This window comes from Atta colombica, unplaced genomic scaffold (assembly GCF_001594045.1).
Source record: "Atta colombica isolate Treedump-2 unplaced genomic scaffold, Acol1.0 scaffold305, whole genome shotgun sequence".
Lineage (NCBI taxonomy): Eukaryota > Metazoa > Arthropoda > Insecta > Hymenoptera > Formicidae > Atta > Atta colombica.
Window position 1 is genome coordinate 72,328 of NW_017259410.1, and position 7,426 is coordinate 79,753.

Below are 7,426 nucleotides of genomic sequence, written 5' to 3' on the forward strand. Positions count from 1 at the left end.
TATTGTAATTTATTAAATTTATTAAGATAGAAATTTAATTGAAAATTAACTAAAAAATGAGAATATGAAATATAATATTGTAAAGTTGTATAAGATAAAAATTTTTTATAATACACTTGAGAACAAAAATTCTTTTATTTATAATTATCTTTTTGTCAACAAGCACAAACCTCAGACATTCATGTTACAAATAATTATATATTAGTTTAATGATACCATTAACGTAGAATGTCATTAACGTTTAATGATATGTAACGTTAATGATATGATAGGAAACGGATGTTTTCATCAGATTAAAAATATAATACATTGTTAAGATGTATATATTTTATAATTTTGAGTATGCATAATTGAATAAAATATTGTTATATATTTTTTAGGCATTGTTAAAAAATAAATTATTTATACAAATTTGAGATTTATTTAATTTTGTAGCTAATATTCATATACTAAATTTTATCATACCGAACCGTAATTTCCAAGCAGATTATATATAATTTTGCAATAGTTATGTGATATAGTTTTTGACATTTCATTAATAGAAATAACAACATTTTTTGCTTCTCGAACACGTTTGATACCACGTTCCGTTATATCTAAAAGTTTTATATTTTTCAAATTAGTCATCGTTGCTAATTAATTACATTAATAACTTGCGCGGCAAAAGAAATTTGAGAATTATGATCTATTATTTTCTGTCCTCGTCATGGAAGAAGAATTGAAGAGATTGAATGACTACAAGTGGACTATGTCTTATCAATTCCATACGAGTCACTATCTGCGAAAATTCCATATTAGCGATCTTAAATCAATACAAAATATTTTTTTTCATAACATGTACTAGTGGATCAGTATAGTTTATTAAATTGATAGACATTAATTGTGTATAGAATATTTATTATTATCATCAAGCAGTACATTAAAGTAGAATTAACTAAACTAATGTCGGTGACAAAACATATCGCGAACGTTGATTCAATCAAATTAGTCTATTTTTCTATTGATAGCAAATAAAGATAGGAAAATTCGTATCATATTTGTAATATTTTCCGATAGACTTTAACTTTGTTCAATTTATAAAAACCTCCTCAGTAAGCAAGAAACATTTTGGAACATTTCAACAACGTTGTAGTAACATTGCAACATGGTTATTGGATCTCTATTCTAATTTATCTTCTATTCTAATTTTAATTGTATTCATTTCATTATGTTTTCAACATCGTTATCCCCTTTAAATGATTTTGCGCACTTCATTTGATATTATTTTAGGGATATCGATTCGCAAAAAAATATACATATAATAAATTGAATTAAATGGAATCAGTAATAAAGGGGAAACGCCTCCCGCAAGCAAACGACACGCAGAGTTCTACAATTTTAATTTATGCATCTCATGGACGTTATTTAAAGTATTGCATAAAACAGTACAGATGATAGTTTAATTTTGAATAATATATTTGCTATTGTAAAACAGAGCATACAGTATTATAGTCCGTCGCCATACGTCAATTATTTTAGATATACAGAGTGTCCCGTAAGTTTTTGCCAAGAGCTTGTGTCTAGATAGAACGGACTAAATTGAGTCAAAAAGTCTTCTACCATTTTGTAATTTTCGCAATGGTTAACAAGGTATTAATTATTAGATATCGCTGAATATTAACCTTCGACAATTTTTACACAAATATTATCAACTTTATAGAAAAACAATGAGAGAAAATTATTTATTTTTTGTCATAAAGTTCTGAAGAAAATTTTTTCAGAATTTTTTAATACATATTTTCTCATATTGGTAAAAATAAGAAAATGCAGTACTAAAAAGTTGATAAAAAATTCTGAAAAAATTGTTAAAATTCGATGAGAAGAAAATAAATGATTTTTGTCTTTTGCAGTTTTTCTCTAAAATTGATAATATTTCAGTAAAAAATTAATATTGAATATTGAAGCTCAATATTCAACTTATAACAATTAATATCTTAGTGTTGTTTGCATTATTGCTCCAATTTTTCAACAACGATGTCAAGTGGCAGATTGTTTTTACATAATAAACTTTTCTTTTATAATTGGATTTACTTCTTTATATAACAAGGTATTTAAAAGTATGAAGTTTTTAACAAATATTAAAGACTTTATATTAATCATAGTGGTAACTCTGTTTATAGTAATAATTCTAATATTCTAATAATATTCATAATAATTCTACAAAGATGAATTACATCCAAATTGATTCGGTTATGCAATTTTTAATATCACTTATGGAAGGAAAATTTTACCAGTATTTATAACTATTCTGTATGATTTCATATTCATATTGTTATTTGTTAAGTTTTATATATTCCGACGTTATTATTTTGTAAATTTAAATTTGTTTTCTAACAATGAAAATGTCTCGATCGGAGTTGAAACATATGTAATCTAATATTATTAAATAGTCTTTTGTATTTATATCTAGTTCGTTGCTCAATTTCCTTCCTTTTATTTTGATTTATTCGAAATCGAGCCATCGTATTTCTTTTTATAATTAATATCTATTATGCTATCTTGACCGATAATGCATAGACGTTTTGTTGAAATGATAGAAGTGATTGTCGTCCAAAGACATTTTGTTATAGCAATTCAATGAAAGAATACTTTACGAGACAATCACATATTATAATCTCGTCGAATATTCACACCTATTCATAGAACTATTTCGTATTCTCTTGGAAATGGTTGGTTTCTAAAAGAAATGGAGACATGCAATGTGAAAAAACTACACTCAGATAATACTCCACAATTTTGCGTAACAATGCATTACATATTTATAAGTAATGAGTCATATCATTCTTAACGAAACTCTTTGTAACATAGGTACCGATGAAATATATCTGCGACAGACATATTCTTTGCGTTATAAATCAAGTAAAACTATAAGATAAAGAATAGAATATGAAACATGTTATTCATGTGATCAACAATGAAACAATTTATTTTTCTTGCTTGATTAACACTTGTCTGAAGCTAATCGATGTCGAAGGAATTAGTTTTATGACATATAGTATTTTTACATTTAATTTAATTAATCAAATATGCAGAATGATTCTACTAATTGAGCTGGATTATAGCTCTTTTGTAAGTTAAGATAGAAAATTATTAGCCGTTTTCTCAAACATTAGAAAATATTGTTTTTCTTCTCATAATATTGTCAAAGTTTAGTTATTAGATCAAATTATTATAAATGTGTTCTTTCACAAGTTATTTTCGGAAATAAATTTTTGCAAATATATATTATTCGTCCAAAATCTATGAAAAAAGAGAAGTGTGTTATTTAAAGTTTATATATAGATTAAATTTTAAAGACCTTCCGACAAATTCTTTTATTTCGTAACGTACTTAACTGTATGTGGTAAAATGTGCCTTATCTACCTATGTTACTTAGATAAATGATCCGATGTATATCAACAGATGATGTGCTGATATGCGAACTTTTATCAAAGTAGTTTCATGAAAAAATGAAAATAATTACTAAATAAAAATAAGCTTATAACTACGCATATGTAACATAGTTCTCCTATTTATTAAATGTTTATTAATTGTTCCACTATTTGTAATAATTATAAACTTGCTTTATATGCATTTTATTTTACTGTTGTTGAGATTTTCTAAATTAACTTTTAAAGACTGAGCTGAACACAAAAGATAAATATATGTTGTACAATCTAGTAAACAAACTTGCAAAATTACATGCATTTTTTAAAATGGTAATTTTTATTTACATTTATTATATTAAAATCGTGTTTTATAAAAAAGATATAATTAACATAACATGAACAAAAAAATTGAATCTTGAGAGTTTCTTCTGAACTTGATACACAAGAAGAATGTTTGAATATATGTATTTTATTATTATATTAAATGATTAAGGTAAAAAAAAACAACAATGATTTTCAATAATGACCAATTGTTCCAAATTTTGTATAATAAGATTTTCGGCTCTCTGTAAAAGCGTTCCGAAAAAAACTTAAACAGGACGCCATGTATACAGTGTGTTATATTACAGTTATCAAGTTGAGCAGACATTACAATCACAAATACATGTAACATTATTGTTTATTGAGTATGCTCATTTAAAGTACAAACATATTTAAGCATTCTAAGCAACACGAACAGATCTTTTCTTTTCCTTTTCTTTAGATTACCGACTTTTGCAATCATAGAAATAAGGGTCTATCCTGCAGACAAACTTGTATAGCCGTATAAGAAAAATTATCCAATTACATTTTTATATTAAAGACACATATAAAATGTGATTGGATAATTTTCTTGATATAAGATTTTGCTGATTTATTTGATTCAGAAAAAACTTCAGATCACTTCTTCACTTCTTGCCATCACGGATGGTTATAATAAGTAGCAATGGTTGTGTTCAACAGAATATTCATTTTGCAACTATTGAAAATTTTCTTTGCTGAAAATAAAGCTATTTACATCTATAAATATGTTATCTTTGCTTAATATTCGATGCACAACAAGATTAAAATGTTACCTGGATAGCATCCAAATAGGAATTTGAACACAATCGAAGTTATTACTGATCACGTAACTTTTTCTCTAGGGCGGAAATGTGAACAGTGAAAAATTTTTTTATTATTTTTAATAAAATAACAGATATTTTTCACTTTTTATTGTTCCTTCATTTAAATGAATAAATAATGTAAAATAAATATTCAATAAATATTAAATAAATAAGTAAAAAATATTTTTTCAAGTCATTAATTCAAGAATAATTAATATGATAGGCTGCGGTCCAGCCTTGCTTCTTACGAATGCTGTGAATGCTATGCTATGCTTGGGTTGGTTCATTTTCTTTTTACATGATCTTCACACTCTCTAAGGTCAAATCAATGGCACTATCTTATATCCTCCTTAAACCATACAAATTTTATCTGAAACATTTTTCTCTAAAATGTCTTGTTTCCAAGAAAAAATTTGTAACGCTTTATTTTAAATATATATGTGTGTGTGTGTGTGTGTGTGTGTGTGTGTGTGTGTGTGTGTGTGTGTGTGTGCGCGCGTGCGTGCGTGCGTGTGTGCGTGTGTGTGTGTGGCGCGCGCGCGCGCGTGTGTGTGTGTATGTGTGTGGGGTGTGTGTACATATTATGATCACAGGCACACTCACACGTCTTGCACAGTACAATACTCATAGAACTTACAAAATTTGTAAAATACCTTTTTTCTACTTTTTTAAAATACATTTCTTATATTAATTATTTCGTATTAAAATTTTTTTGATATACTTTCATTAAAATTTTTCAACAAAATGAAAAAAAAATGAATTAGGATAATACTTATTAGCAAATTTATGTACAGAATATCTATGCAAATATATGTAATTTCTATCAAATTTTTTATTAAACTTTATTTCTAGTAATAATTATTTCTTTACTTTATTGAAATTTACAATTTAGTTAAATATATGTATATTATATTTGTTCTTTCTTAAAATTTTTTTAATCAAATTTGTATAACTTGCACATTTGTTTTAAATGATTATTTATTTAATAATTATATTTATATCTAAATAATAATTGGGACAACAAAATGATGATTTATGTCAATTATTATTTATTATGATTTTATTTTGTGTAAAAAGAATAATCTATATCAATACAAAATTGACAATATTTAAAAAATGTTTTAATTAATGTACTAGCAAAATGTTAATTTATATATTTGATATAGTAAATTAAATGGTTAAAGACAGAACAATAATGATGCGCCAGAGGGTATATATTTATAATTCTATATATTTCCATCACAAACCTTCAGTTATGATAATTATTGTAGTGACGTAAGCATCGTGAAATATGATAAAGATATTTTTAAGATCTAAAAATAATATCACAATATTGTATTTTAAATAATTACCAAAATAATGTTACGTTTACACATACCGAGCTAAAATTCTCCATCGACATTACAAACATTTTACCAGCTATTATTTGGCACGGCTTAGTACTACGCAGCAAAGTAAATTTCAAGAGCTGTTTCGATCTCCTCGAAATCTTATACTAATCGCAGCTGTAACTGTTAATGCATTTTTAGTTATTTTAGCCTACAAAATGACGACATTGACCATTAATTAATTAATTATTTAAAACGGAAAATAAATATATAAAACAACTGAAACAACAACTGAAATATATTTTTTTTTTATTTTACACAAACATCTTTTCTGATATAATATACAGAGTTGCCAGATTTGGAAAACCAAGAAAACCGGGAAAAGTCAGGGAAATTAAAATTCGTAATGGAAAAATTAGGAGAAAATGTAAAAAAGTTTGGAATTTTGAAATTTACTTACAATTATATTACTTATATATTACTTATAATTTTTTAAATATTATATCTAATATTTATATCAAATACATTCAAAACTTGTGCATTTTAAACGATTTTAATAAAATGATTAAAAATTATATTTTCTTCAATATTTTATTTGATTTCTCTTTTTCGCTATAATTCTTTTTTCCAAAACTAATTTATTTTTTGTCGGTTTGAATTTGCATTCAAAATTGTACTGTTAAGTTTTTTTTTTCATTGTTTTTAATAATATAGACTAACTTTCCTATAATCCTAAAGTCTAAATGTATAATTGTATAATTAAATGAAATGTATAATTTACATATTTTATATTTCTCATGGAAAATTTTCTATTTTTATCTGGATAGTCAAGGAATTTTAAAATTCATTTTCTGTGATATCCCTGATATTTTTTTCTAGATTGCTTATTAGCTAACAAATGTAATTAAATTGCGTACATTACGTTTTGGAATCCGCTGCTATGATCAATCAATCTTTGAGAAATCAAACATAAGAAATATATATGTATCAATTGCGCTAAATTAGCAGAAAGGATTCTGATATTTTCGTACAGTTGATTATCTACCATTATTAACTAAAATTACACGTTATTAAACGTTTTCAAATAAAAAAGGAATTATCGTTTAAAACTTCCATATACAGTGAGAGCAAAAAGTATTCGTATAAGGAAATTTGATATAAAAAAAGTTTTACTTGTAGAAATATTGATTAGCAATTTATTATATTATATATATAAAAAATAAATTCTATCCTATACTATAAACGAACGAGCTTCGTATGTATTCCTGATTTTAGAAGCTAAATTTCTCTGTAAGAATATTTTTTGAGCATTCAAACAATACAATTTTTAATTATCGCTTTTTTTTAGATAATATATTTTGTATAATTAATACATATCTTTTGGTACCTTTTATATAATTTTATATTAGGTATACAACTTTGTTTCCGCCGTTTTTTTTCCGAAATTCGAGGCTTTATTGTAAAAAACTGGTTATACATTTATGATTCAAAGTATTGTCCATCGCTGGCCACTACTTTCTCCCATCTTTCGGATAGCGTACGAATC